The sequence below is a fragment of the Phaseolus vulgaris genome, chromosome 11 (assembly GCF_000499845.2).
Source record: "Phaseolus vulgaris cultivar G19833 chromosome 11, P. vulgaris v2.0, whole genome shotgun sequence".
Taxonomy (NCBI): domain Eukaryota; kingdom Viridiplantae; phylum Streptophyta; class Magnoliopsida; order Fabales; family Fabaceae; genus Phaseolus; species Phaseolus vulgaris.
In genome coordinates, this window is record NC_023749.2 from 18,513,944 (window position 1) to 18,528,985 (window position 15,042).

At 44.9% G+C, this 15,042-nt stretch overlaps 1 pseudogene; it reads left to right on the forward strand.

Moving 5' to 3' along the window:
- The first annotated feature begins 8,492 nt into the window (after positions 1–8,492).
- LOC137835981 (probable methyltransferase PMT21) lies at positions 8,493–14,781 on the forward strand (annotated as a pseudogene).
- Positions 14,782–15,042: the final 261 nt, after the last annotated feature.

The window sequence follows — 15,042 nt, forward strand, 5'->3', positions numbered from 1 at the left end:
AATCACTCGTGCGTACAGTGTGTAAGCTCACAAATGATTCAAGTGTGTGTAAGAATGTCAGAACGTACCTTTCTAAGCTTTCAAAAAAGCTTATATACCTTGGGTTTCAGTACTACTGCAACGTGTCATTCATGACTTAAGCGCGACTCCACATGGAAGGCCTTATGAAGCTGTAACCCAACTTAGGGAAATCCCAGCGCGTAAGTCTTCCCTCTTCGAAGTGCATCCGGCGCAGGGGGTGACTACTTGGCCGCCAACTCATGCGCCCCAGCCCTTAGTCACTCGTCGTGGGAGTATCTCAGCCTTCCTCTCGCACCATGCACGTAGAGTACCCCTGGGACGTGGCCCTCTTCAAGGTCGTATCTGTCCCAGCGATTCTCCAAAGGTGGCGTGGATCGCCACGTCCTACACCTCATGCATGGGCACTTCACGAGTCAGGTCACTCCCTGCTGGTATTAGGAATATGGCCTTGAAGCCACATTTGTCTTCTCTTTATTACTGTTTTGAGGTACCGAGGCCTGAGGCCTCCACGCCCGTACCGTGGCCTCTCACTGTGTCGCCCCCTCCACGGTCTTCCCTACCCGTGTGTATCAAGGGGTGGCACCATCTGGCCCAACGCACGCTCTCAGGATAACGGGTCACGCCTTTATGGTGGGCGACGCCTAAGCCTGCTGACGCCCAAAGCTGGCGACGCCCATACCTGGCGACGCCCATACCTGGCGACGCCCAAGGCGGTCAACGTTAACATTCCTCCTTGGAACCCTCTTGGTGGGTCCCATCGTATGTTTGACTTTGGTCAACGCCTGAGGACGGGTCGGTATACTAAGTGTGAGTAGTTTTTTGAAAAAGTGAGTCTTTGATTGATCTTTAAAAGTTCTTGGAGCAAAATCTCCATCATCTAGATAAAGGTCAAAGATTCTTCAATTGTTGTTGTGAATTGGGAGATCATGTTGCCTTTCTTGATTCACAGTCAATGTGTTTTCATTCCTGTACCGTCCCGTCCCCGGGCGTTGACCAAAGTCAAAGTCAACGATTAAGTCAAAGTCAACATATAGTGGGACCACCCGAGGAGTCCAAGGAAGGAAGTCAACAGACTGATCGCTGGGGGCATCGCCAAGACAAGAATGCTCCCTAGGAACACTAGCAGTTGTGTTCTCAGCCCGAAGGCTCCACCACTATTTCAACAGTTTCACAGTGGTGGTGATGACGAACCTACCCATCCAGAAAGTACTTCAGAAGCCAGATGTAGTAGGAAGGATGGTTCGTTGGGCGGTGGAGCTGTCGGAGTTTGATATCCAGTACGAACCCAGAGGATCCATCAAGGGGTAAGTCTATGCTGATTTCGTGGCAGAACTATCACCACGAGGAGATCCTCAAGAGGTAGAATTGGGGTCAAAGTGGATGCTCTCAGTGGATGGGTCCTCCAACCAGCAGGGGAGTGGCGCTGGAATAATCTTGGAGGGGCCTAACGGAGTGTTGATCGAGCAAGCTTTACGCTTCGCCTTTAAAGCAAGCAATAACCAAGCGGAGTACGAGGCGTTGATTGCTGGGATGCTTTTGGCCAAAGAAATGGGCACTCAAAGCCTCTTGGCAAAAAGCGACTCACAATTGGTCACAGGGCAAGTAACGGGGGAGTATCAGGAAAAGGATCCACAGATGGCCACATATTTGACGTATGTCAAGGTGCTGAAGGGAGCCTTCGCCGCGTTTGAGCTGGTGCATGTCCCTAGGGAGCAAAATGCCAGAGTTGACCTGCTTGCCAAGCTGGCCAGCTCAGGCAAGGGGGAAGGCAGAGGACTGTCATCCACGAGACCCTCAAAACGCCGTGAAAATTTGTGGCCGACAACAGGGTGGATGTCCTTCACATTAGTACAGCAAGAGGAATGCCAAGGAGCCATCGCTCTCTGAGTCAAGACACGGCGAGGGCACCTTGCATCAGTGCTTACGCGACCTCGCCGGAAGAAGTGAAGGGCGTACAGGTATGCGCCTTGGAGGAAGGAGACACATGGATGACCCCTTACAGGCGATACATAGCGGATGGAATCCTCCTAGCGGAACCAGAAGAAGACAAGAAGATCAAGAGCAACGCCGCAAGATACACCTTAGTGGATGGGATATTATTTAGACACGGGTTTACGCACCCTATCTTGACGTGCGTAAGTGGCGACGAGTGCACCAGGATAATGGTTGAACTCCACGAAGGTATTTGTGGGAGCCACGTGGGAGGAAGATCCTTGGCATCCAAGGTAATACGTGCAGGGTTTTTCTGGCTAACGGTAAGAGAAGACTGCGTGCGATACGCCCAGCGTTGCAAGCAGTGTCAGATGCACGCTGATTGGCACAAGGCGCCGCCAGAAGAACTGAGATCCATATACAGCCCATGGCCTTTCCATACTTGGGGAATCGTAGGCGCCTTTTCGCGAAGGCACGATGGTCCTGGGCGCTTGACTCCCGTACATGATCCCTCCAAGCATTTGTGGAGACCAAGCTCGAGTACTCGTCGAGCAGTTCGTCTGGAGCCCATGGGTAAAGGGCCCTATGGTTGACTTTGGGGGGTGGAGGGTTGGCCGTTGTTTTGGTACGTGCCATTGATGAAGAAACTGAAGAATGGAGAAGAGAAAAGGTTCAGCAAATAAGGTCAGGAGGAAAAGGGGGAAGAAACCCTAAGAAAACCCCTACCCACGCGAGAAGTTCAGAAGGGGAGAAACAGAGAAATGAGGAAGGGAATACAGAAATACAAGAAATCTAAACAGTCCCAGGCAGTTATGAGATCAATACCGTAAAGTGTAAGGGCGATCAGAGTAGAAAAACCGTACCTTTGTGTTGGGAGTATAGAAAGGCAAGAACTTTCGGAGGGCAGAAGAACGCAAGAGTCGTAGAAATCGCAGGGACGATGAATAGTGCAGAGAATACAAAAAGTGATGGAACAGTGCCTTGAGCGCGCGATTTCGAAAGGTTATAACGTTAACTTGGAAACGCCAACGACAATCATCCTCAGCCATTGGATCGCGCCACGCGTCGAAAGATTAAAGCGAAACTTAAAGCGTCACATCTCTGGCGTAGAGAATGTCGCGTCAGACACTCAGAGAGTGTCACGTCAACTGATCAAAGGAATGTCACATCAGCAGGAATGCCACGTGGATGGTAGGGCGAGGCCTTAATCTTTTTGCTGAAACAAGTGTCAGCTCAAGACTGGGGGGCTTGTGTATCGTCCCGTCCCCGGGCGTTGACCAAAGTCAAAGTCAACGATTAAGTCAAAGTCAACATATAGTGGGACCACCCGAGGAGTCCAAGGAAGGAAGTCAACAGACTGATCGCTTGGGGGCATCGCCAAAACAAGGCGTCGCCAAGAGAAGGCGTCGCCGAGAGAAGGTGTAGCCTTGATGAGGCATCGCCTTGGTGAGGCGTCGACAAGAGGAAGGCATCGCCAGGTTGAAGCATCGCCAGGTTAAGGCGCAGCCTAGCACAGTAACAAAAAGAAGAGAAAGGTGGCTTCAAGCCATAGTTCTAGTACCAGTAGGGAGTAACCTGACTTGTGAAGTACCCATGCCACCGCTCGGAGACCCTGTGGCCGATACGACCCATGAAAGGGCCACGCCCTGAGGAGAACCACGTGCATGGTACGAGATAAGGGTAGATACACTCCCAGGGCGAATGACTAGAGGCTGGGGGCATGAGTTGGCCCTCAGAAAGTCACCCCCAGCGCCATATGCACTTTGAGGAAAGAGGACTCACACAATGGAATAACCCTAAGTTGGGTTACGGCGCTGTGAGGCCCTCTGTGTAGAGCAGCGATCAAGTCAGAAGAACACGTGGCAATAAGCACTGAAACATCAAGGCTTTCCTAAAAGTTCGCTAAGGTACGCGTTAATTTAGTTAAGTTTCGAACTTTTCAAGGGATATTTGCTTTCAATGCGCTTTAACGTGCTTTAAATGCGAGAGGTGTATAAAATGGGGCCTTGGGACGTTTGAAAGGGGATCGGAGTTTTGACCTAATTCTCACAGTTTACACAGAGAAGAAAAACCCTAGTTGTTTCACGACGCACCCACTGTACGCACAGACAATTAGGGCAACACAACATTAGTTACTCAGTATTTTCGACCACCTTCAGAGCATCCAGTCACGATGTTCGATACGGAGGTGCGTCACCTTTGATGTTTCTCGCTAGCTGACTTGATCGTCGGAGTGCAAACGGCCGCGAGGGCGCCCCTTTGTTCACTTCTTTTCAGGTACTCATAGATAGAGCAGAATGAAGGACCCCTAGCTCACGAAGACAAGCCACGCATAAAGACGACCCAGGTCAACCGGTGGGAACAATTCCCTTTATTATTGTTTTGTAATTTTGTGTTTTTTTGGTCCAAGACAGGGTTTCTTGGTGGGAGTCATAACTGTGACAGGGTGTTGCAATGAGTGGTTTGGTTCTTGTAAAAGAATTGTGTTGATTTAGTGAATTTTATCTTGGTGTGAGGTGGGACTGGATGTAGCTCTATTGTGAGTGAACTAGTATAAAATCTTGGAGTTTTTTATGCTTTATTTATCACTGCATTTTATTTTTCTACATAAAATTTTGTTCTGGTTTAATCAATTGATTGTTTGTAAAAATCAATCTAATGTTTTTTTCTCTATAGATTTTATTTTTTTTCTGGAATACCAAAACAGTTGTGTTAAGCAATATTGAATGTTACCCACATTCAAATGAGTAAGGTACATTTGTTTATCAATTCTTAATATATGCTCTGAATACTGAAGACTTACTTGATCGTCGGAGTACCTTTTGCATGTCAACCTTAACTGAGCGCCAACAAATTAAGGAAGGAGAATTAGAGTATTGAAGAGCAAGGAAGTAACCGAACGACCGACACCTCAACAATTTTACAATCAATTTCAGGTACTATTTAGGCTAGTCTACACAATTACACTTCAAAAGCTAATATATTTTGTCCCATTAAGTCTTAACACTACAAGAAAATGATTGAATGGTAATTGATTTAGAAACCAAAAATAAATAGTTTCTATAGTAACTAATTTAGATACTGATCCTGTCGACAACTCAAGCGTGGAGGAATTGCTTTGTCACTTCCTTACCCCGCCTATGCAACTGTGCTATCCGCAAGAATGCTCTTAGAACCTTCTCCGGGAACTTCAAACGCAACCTGCAAAACACACAGACGGCGCCTCTAGCGGCCGTTTGCACTCCGACGCTCAAGTTAGGTCACAGAACCACCAACAAAAATGTCACTGAATCTCTCTCTGATTCTCTTTTTTCTCTCTCTCTGTGTCTGTGCCTAACAGAATTCTGTTCCGCTATCCTCTGCGTGTGTCAGAATTCTGTTACGCTATTGTGCGAAAACGTACCCAAAATGAGTAAAAACGTGGGTGTGTGTACCTTTCACGACGTGGAGTGCACCTTTATCTTGGTCGCGCCTCTCTCAGATGGTGACACGTGGAGGCATGCAACTCACATCTAACCGTACACGTGCCACTACCTAAAGGGCTCTAGCGCATCTCTTTGTGCGCCTAAGTTATTCTCTTGTGGAGTAACTTAGCGCGTTTCTTCCATCTGGGTGAATCGCACACTCCCAGGAGAACGCCAGGTGTGGCTGGACTAGGCACACTCACCAAGCATTGCTCTCTGCATAAACGATTTCCCCTTCACGATGTCATGCACGTAATTGGTTAAGAGAGTCACCAATCACTGACCGGTTTACTAACTCCCTCAGGCCACTCTCGTGCACGATTCTACCGGCGAGCAGCTCCTCTTTCTCTGAGATATGATCATGCGAGGTCCATGCGTAACGCTCTCGCTGGGAATCTCAGTCCCAGTTTAACTGTGTAACACGAAACCCCGATGACCATGCACCCGATGACTGATCGGTGCTCTATTGCTTCTCGCGTTCTCCCCCCAGGTGTTTATCTTGGAACTGATCTGTCGGTGGCCACTCGGTTACTAACCACCGATCACCGTTCTGGGTGATCTCCTCCCTGATTTCTCTGCCACCTGATCCACGTGTCACCCTGCGAGTGGTCCACGTGGTTATCTGCTGCTGACGTCATCGACTACCGATGACTGACCGGATCACTAGCCCCCCAGTCTCGAGCTGTGAACTCGTTCTCAGCGAAGAGACTAAGTGGTCGTGCCCTCGGTCCACGTGGCAAGTGGGGCCACATCACGTGCCACCTCACGTGTTGCCTTTTAGCGTTATGATTTCCTCCCTTAGTCTCACGACAGGTGGACGCATCAACGGCCAGCGTGGAGTGTCGCTAATGCTTCCCTTATTCAAATAGGCGCGCGCCTTCACTGTTTCATTATCTTCTTCAATACTCCAACTCTCAGACTTACTTCAAATCTCCTCTCTGCGCGCCCAACTTTCTTCAAGCTTTCTACCTCAAGACCTTCCGCGATCATCTAAAGGTATGACTTTTCTTCTTCCTTGATCCATTTAGGTTCCTTTCACCGATTGCATTCACCCGTTTCACTACCATGCATTCATCTTCTCTGTTTTTCTTCTTCTCAACCCGCGCTAGGGTTTTTTTTGCGTTTCTCAGTTCGCTCTCTACTTCTCCCTCTTCCTCTTCTTCGCCTGGACCTTTCTTTCTTCTTCCCTTCCTCTGTTTTTCACCGAACCATTCATCATTCCCTCTTCTTCCATTCATCTGACTTTTTGCTTTCCTCCATTGCAGTTATCTCGCAATGGCTCGCTTGAAGCAAACTGCTCGCATCATCGCCTCATCCTCTGGTGCACAGCCTTCAGCAAGTGCACCAGCGTCACCTCCACCTGATGCAACTTCCTATCAAGACAACACCAGGGTCCATGACTGGGCTCCCCTGGCATTGTTGGCCGAAACTTCCACTCAACTACCGAAAGGCCACCTCAAAACCCTTCTGAGCAACGACCTTGATGAGCCCTCCTGCGCCATCGATAGGGAGAATGATTTCAACGTTCGTATACGCATTCCTCCTCGAGGGATGCCAATCTGCGCTGACGATAGGGCTACCAATCGGGTGCCCTTCACCTTCATATACTCCACCATCTTCAAAAGGTTGAAGCTGCGCTTGCCCTTCACCTTCTTTGAGAAGGAGCTGATGATGGAGTTGAACGTCGCCCCTTGCCAACTCCATCCGAATGCCTGGGCTTTCATACGGGCATTCGAGATCCTCTGCAACTACTTTGGGCATAACGCCTCTGTAGACGTCTTCCTACATTTCTTTGAGGCGAAGAACCCTGGGGATAGGTCCTGGGTCAGCCTGAATGGAGTTGCTGGACGAGTGATCTTGGGCCTGTACCAGCAATCGTTTAAAGATTGGAAGGGCAGGTTCTACATGATATTTGCTACCCAGCAAAGCCCAACGCTGCTCGAGGGGTTTCCCCTTTATTGGGTTCCTGGAGTCGAGTTTAAGAAGCCCCGGGGCCTTGAAGCCATGGCTCCCTACGAGCGCGAGCTGTGTAGGTTGCTCCTAGGGGCAAAATATAACTCGGTCCTTCTCATCAAACACGAGTTTGATGTGGTGTCTCTGAAAAAGTACATAGGTAGGCTCTTCTTCTTGCACCTCTTAGAATACTTGCACACTTTCATGCATACTTGCATAACATTTTATCCATTTGCATAATTATGCCATCTAACTCTTCTTTTTACCCTTGATGTAGACATGACTTCAGGGAAAGATAGGAGGAGGGCACTACTGGAGCTTGCCCAGACCAGGGGTGCCAAGGGGACTGGTTCTTCCTCCTCTACCACTGAGCCCATCGCGGCTCCACCTCTCTCGGTCGCGCCAACTGAAGGCCCCGAGCCAGAGAAGAAGAGAAGAAAGCTAGCAAAGGTCTTTCCCGCAACTGTTGCGGCCGCTGCTGCTCCTACCCCCTCAACCGAGGAGGAAAGTTCTGGTTCTCCTCTTATACATCGCAAGAGGAAACACCAGGAGGTTGGGGGGGCTTCATCCCTTAGGCCTGGGGAAATCGAAGTGGTGCAGATCGAGGAGGGTTCACCCCCACCTCCTCCTACTCAACCTGCCCCAGCACCAACTTCCTCCCCCTCCCCTCAGTGCCTACCATCTCCAACGCCCCAACTTCCGTCTCCAGCATCACTTCCACCCCCACCCCCAGCGGGCCAAGCTATTGGTCAACCCACTCCACCTGCTGGGAGTGATTCTGCCCACTCGGGGGGTTTCCCAAGACTTCCTGCATCACCACCACCGCCAACCTCTGCTGCTGAAGGTGGTGAGGCCAGCTCGCAGCCAAACAGCTCTAGTGCTAGCAATGAAAACTTCAGACGAGTCATTGCCTTGGTTCGACATCTCATACGCAGCCGGGAGCTTCTCAAATGGAGTGGGCAAGAGGTGGACATGCACTTGGCCAAGTAGATAGTGCTTTCCCTAGAATTTTCCACCCAGCACCGCAAGCAACTGGTCCTGGAGAAGAGGGTCAAGGAGCTTGAGCACGACAAGGAGTCACTGCAGAGTGACTTTGAGGCTGCCCAAGGGTCCATAGCCCTAATGAGGGATATGGTGGAAAAATCCAGGAAAGACTACCTATCGCAGGTCCAGGAGACCATCAAGACTGAGATCTTAATGTGGCAAGCTGTCAATACTCTGAACAGCGAAGTGGTGGAGCTGAGGAGCAAGATAATCAACCTGGAGGCTGAGACTTCCTCCCTACGCCAAGCAGGAGTGGAGTGTGTGGCCAAAGGCTTGGTGAAACTCACACCACTCGTTCTTCTTCCTCCCAAGTACCTTATCTGTCTTCTCTGGTACTCGGAGTCTTGCAGCTATGGCAGGAAGGGCGATCAGATCCGCCAACTCTACCATGAAATCGTATCTTGGGGGTGCATTATTCTCCCTTGCACGCCCCCTGCCCTGGTCCTTCCTGGGTGCATAAGGACGAGGTTTCCCCTGCACCTTCTTTCCCTCCTTTGCCTCATGCACCCTCGCTTGCTGTTGTTGCTACCCCTGTCCTCCACGCGGCTTCGGTGGAGCAGCACTTCCTCTTTTCTCAGAAACCTCTGTCTCTGCCACTATGTGCGCCACCGCGCGTCGCCGGATCTCTGCAAAGGTGCTGGGATGGCTCCTGATGAGCGGCTCACTGAAGGGACCAGGCAGCACTCCCTTCTTAAACGCATGCACCAACATATCCTCGTCCTTGCTGGGCAATCTAACCACTTGTGCTCCGAAGTGGGTGAGGTAGTCTTTCAGCGACTCACCTTGATATTGGCGTACATCAAACAGATCTTACGACACCACTGAAGGTGCTCTGTTAACGATGTACTGCTCAGTGAAAAGCTTCAAAAACTAATGGAAGGACATGATATAACCCTCTGGCAGACTCACGAACCATTCCATGGCGATTCCACTCAGTGTACTCATGAACATCTTGTAGTACACGGCATCTGAGCCCCCAGACAGCATCATCTGAGTGTGGAACACCGTCAGATGCGTTTATGGATCTTCTACCCCCGTGAACGACACCTTCACTCCCACCAGGTTGGGAGGCACCACGGTTTTCATGATTTCAGGGGAGAATGGCATAGGGAACGCTCTCGGAGGCGATGGTGGCATCGACATCCTTTCTTCAACTGCGCGTTCCTTCTACGCCTGTAACGTCCTTCTCAGCTCCTCATTAACGCGATTCAGCTCATCATTCCTGCTCTGCGATGCAGCCAACTCCGTCTGCATCTTCTCTTGTTCAGCTCTCGACGCTGCGACATTGTCCTGCAGCGCACGCATCATCTCCGGGACCTGCGCCATTGTCACAGCTCCTTCCTCAGCAGATGGCGCAGGTGATGTTTGTCTTGTTCTCCTCATTTTCTCAGCAAAAACTTTGAGAAACTTCATAAACTTTGGTGTGGATGGGACCACGATTCACAGGGCCCCACGGTGGGCGCCAAATGATCCTGTCGACAACTCAAGCGTGGAGGAATTGCTTTGTCGCTTCCTTACCCCGCCTATGCAACTGTGCTATCCGCAAGAATGCTCTTAGAACCTTCTGCGGGAACTTCAAACGCAACCTGCAAAACACACAGACGGTGCCTCTAGCGGCCGTTTGCACTCCGACGCTCAAGTTAGGTCACAGAACCACCAACAAAAATGTCACTGAATCTCCCTCTGATTCTCTTTTTTCTCTCTCTCTGTGTCTGTGCCTAACAGAATTCTGTTCCGCTATCCTCTGTGTGTGTCAGAATTCTGTTACGCTATTGTGCGAAAACGTACCCAAAATGAGTAAAAACGTGGGTGTGTGTACCTTTCACGATGCGGAGTGCACCATTATCTTGGTCGCGCCTCTCTCAGATGGTGACACGTGGAGGCATGCAACTCACATCTAACCGTACACGTGCCACTACCTGAAGGGCTCTAGCGCATCTCTTTGTGCGCCTAAGTTATTCCCTTGCGGAGTAACTTAGCGCGTTTCTTCCATCTGGGTGAATCGCACACTCCCAGGAGAACGCCAGGTGTGGCTAGACTAGGCACACTCACCAAGCATTGCTCTCTGCATAAACGATTTCCCCTTCATGATGTCATGCACGTAATGGGTTAAGAGAGTCACCAATCACTGACCGGTTTACTAACTCCCTCAGGCCACTCTCGTGCACGATTCTACCGGCGAGCAGCTCCTCTTTCTCTGAGATATGATCATGCGAGGTCCATGCGTAACGCTCTCGCTGGGAATCTCAGTCCCAGTTTAACTGCGTGTAACACGAAACCCCGATGACCATGCACCCGATGACTGATCGGTGCTCTATTGCTTCTCGCGTTCTCCCCCCAGGTGTTTATCTTGGAACTGATATGTCGGTGGCCACTCGGTTACTAACCACCGATCACCGTTCTGGGTGATCTCCTCCCTGATTTCTCTGCCACCTGATCCACGTGTCACCCTGCAAGTGGTCCACGTGGTTATCTGCTGCTGACGTCATCGACTACCGATGACCGACCGGATCAGATACCATTTTATAAACTAAAAATTATTGGTTACTAAAATGGTATCTATTATTAATAAAACTTGTAATATAATTAGATACTATATTTTTGGTTGCTAATAATAAAAATAAAAATAAAAGTTTTTTTTAGTGACCATTTTTTTAGTTTCTTGTTAAGATGTAATTGGAAACCTTTTTTTAGTTACTTTTAATTTATTTTAGAAACTAATTTTTTGTCTCTAAAAATAATAGAATTAGAAACTAATTTGTAGTTTCTAATCATAATTAGATGCTTTAATTTTTAGTCATTATTATTTGAATTTAGATACTAATTTTGGAGTAATTAAATTTTATAAAATTAATTATTAATTTATAAAATAATTTAAATTGATATGAATAAATTTATTAATTTTAGTATAATATTAAAATAATTATATCAATTTAAAAATTACATTTAAAATAATATTTTAATATTATTTAAATATAAAATTAAATTAATAATAAATTTTAAATATTATTTAAATTAAAAATTTAATAAATTATTTTAAATAAAAATGCATATTTTTCAAAAATTTATTTAATTTTTTTAAAATCTGAGCAAATGGTTTGGAATTTGAAAGTTGATCTGTCTCGTCCCTCACCCGCACCTTCACACACTCTGCAACCCGCACCTTCACACACTCTGCAACCCGCACCTTGTAATGGCACGACGGCAACGCATCCGTGACGGCAACGCACCCTGCGACGGCAACGTCCATAGGTTTCATTCCTTTACTGTGTTCTGATTCTAATTATCCACTCTCTCTCTCTCTCTCTCTCTCTCTGTCACGCTTGTTGTGTCTTTGTTTCAGTCGAATCGCGGAGATTCAAAAGCTTTGCGACATTGACCACGAATTCAACCCTTCGGAATTGGATACCCCCAATCACTAGGCTCTTCATCTTCAGGTTAAATTAGGTTACTCATTCTCCTTCGTTGCTATTCCCAATTCCCAACGGCTTCCTATCCATTCACTTTCAATTTTCAATCCCACAGAACACACTGCACCACATTCTATTCGAATGTGAAAGAGCTGATAAACAACAGAATAGAGGAATAGGAATTGTATAAAGTCTATAGTTGGCGTGCTTCAACATTAATCTTAGTATTAAATAATTCTCCCATTTATTCTAATTCATTTCTTTTCGTATTGATTAGAATTATTATTATCATGTTTTTACTATAATAAATGGATTTGAGAATTGAGAATGATAGTGGAAAACTAATTACCTCCAAATCTGCAATGATGGCCAAGGATGTACAAGTAGACTATTTAGCGGCTTTGTGGTTTTGTTCACAACTTGATTTGCATCTTTTTCTCTCTTAATTCTTTTAATAATTTTTTTTCTTTGAAAGATTACAGTAAGTAATAAATGTTTTAAGTGATTGTATATAAGATCTGAGGGATTTGTGAAGTCAAATTTCTTATCAGGGTTTACATATTTAATTGTGTTTTTTTAGAACTATAAGCAGATAGCGAAACAATGTTTTGCTCATTAACATAAATTAAAGATTACAGTAAGTTGTCTACCGTGCTATTTGTTGATGCCCAATGATGGAGGGACTATTAGTGATCTGCCATTTGGTTTCTTTATACCTGAACCATTGCCATTCTCTCTCTCTATTTCTCTCTTACATTCATATATACTCGTTCATTTATTTATTTTTGTGCAAGAAGGCTGTAAATGAAACCAGGGTGTAGATTATTTGATTTGCATTTAATTATTTTACCTGAGGGCTATGCAAATATTTTCCTGGTTGCACGAACTGATTTATTGATGAATAATTGGGTTGAATGTGGGTTTGTTACTCTGATTTATCATATAAGATTATATTTTGCTGATGGCAATGGGAGTAATTATTGTTTTTTCCATTTTGAATGATTGGCGGCCACATGTTCTTTAACTTGTTATTTTCCACACTATTGTTAGGGTGATAAAATTCATGGATCCCTCTATCAATTTGTTGGTTTCATCATCAATTTGTTATTGGATCCCATTCTCAACCTTGTGGAATTTATGAATTTCAATCAGTATTGTCTTGAATAAGTAAAATGTTATTTTTAACTTTACTCCTCCATTTATATGTTGATACAAATTAGTGATGGTCTAGTGGTACTTATGTGGGCCTTGAGGGTCTGTTCCTTTTATTCCATGGAAATATTTGAAAGCCTATACATAATAGTGCAGTTTGATGGGTTATTTTGTTTTTTTCTAAGAAAAAGTCCATAGTATTATCTCAATTTGTATTTGTGTTCTATTTTTTTAGTCATGTCAATATTTTGCAGCCATTTGATAATACATTCCATGTACTATCTCAATGCAGGCTTCGTAAATGGTAGTCATTTGCTGATGCTTAATTTTCATTGTTGATTGAGCATGCATAATTTTACAGAGATGGAGAAAATATGGCACGTTCCGTCTTACTTTGTTAGAACGCCATTGCCCTCCAATTTTTGAGAGGAAGGAATGCTTGGTTCCTCCACCAGATGGATACAAGCCTCTAATCAGATGGCCAAAGAGCAGAGATGAGTGTTGGTACAGGTATAATGTTACATGCTTTAAGAGTTAAAAAGCAAAAGACTGAATGAGTTAACTATAAATGTTATCCACTTGTTCAACTTTTTGTTACATTAATGTCAGGAATGTGCCCTATGACTGGATCAACAAGCAGAAGTCTAACCAACTTTGGTTGATTAAGGAAGGGGAGAAATTTCTGTTTCCAGGTGGGGGTATTATGTTTCCCAATGGTGTTGGTGAATATGTTGATATGATGCAAGAACTAATCCCAGAAATGAAAGATGGGGACAGTGAGAACTGCCATTGATACTGGTTGTGGGGTGAGTTTACTCATAACCTCTTTTTCTTGAGGTTTATTTCAAAGTTAATAACTTAACTCTGATTTATTGTAGGTTGCTAGCTGGGGTGGTGATTTGTTGGATCAGGGGATTCCAACAGTTTCTCTTGCTCCAAGAGATAACCATGAAGCTCAAGTTCAATTTGCTCTAGAGAGTGGAATACCAGCTATTCTTGGTGTCATATCTACACAGAGACTTCCTTTCCCATCAAACTCCTTTGACATGGTTCATTGCTCCAGATGCCTTATCCCATGGACGGAATTTGGTAAATCTTCTATGCAAATTGAATTTTATCAATCAAACAGAATTCATTCCTATTTATGTTATCCAGCTTTTTTAGTGCCTTGCACTTAATTAATGTAAAGCCAACACATTTTATGATTTTGTTTCCCTTGGTTGATGGGTGATCAATGATCAATGATCATTGATGAGATGGTATGCAATAGACCTTCATCCTCTAGCTAAGATATTACATAAACTCAGGCATTCAATTTAATTCCAATTTTGGTGTTTATACGTGACTTGTTAACTAGTATCTAAGTTCACTCTAATTTTTTAGTCACTCTCTAATGGGGGATATTCTCATGTGCTTTTAGGTGGTATTTATCTCATGTAAATGCACTGTATTCTTCGTCCCGGTGAATTTTGTGCTTTTAGGTGGATTTTGGGTATTTATCTCATGCAGGCTTGTTTACCTATTTTGTTTACTATTTGGTTGAAAGTTACCATGCTATGTAATGTCAATTGATACAGAAAAGATTGCGAGTATCGTGGCTGTTGTTTGGGGGCTGTAGCAAATCAAAGTTGAAATTGAAATGTAATTGAGTTTTTTTATTCATGTTTATCCAGAACTGCAGTGAATTACTTAATCCTAAGAGATTTGACAATATATATGTAAGCTTTATCAATAGAATGTTTCCTTTACCACACCTAAATGAATTGATTTTTACACTTGATAAAAAATAAAATAAATAGAAATAAAAAAACTAAATATAAAATAAATAATAAATAAATAAATAATAATAATAAAAGAAATATATATATATATTATAATAAATTACATTATTTAGAGACCAATGACCATCCATTTTTTGTTATTTATATATTTGGTCAATAAATAAGTTTCTACATATTTTGGTCACTAAATTGGTTTAAAAAAAAAAATAGTTGTTAATTTGGTTTCTATATAATTGGTCACTAAATTAGTTTCTATATTTTTTGTCACTAAATTGGTTTTTATTT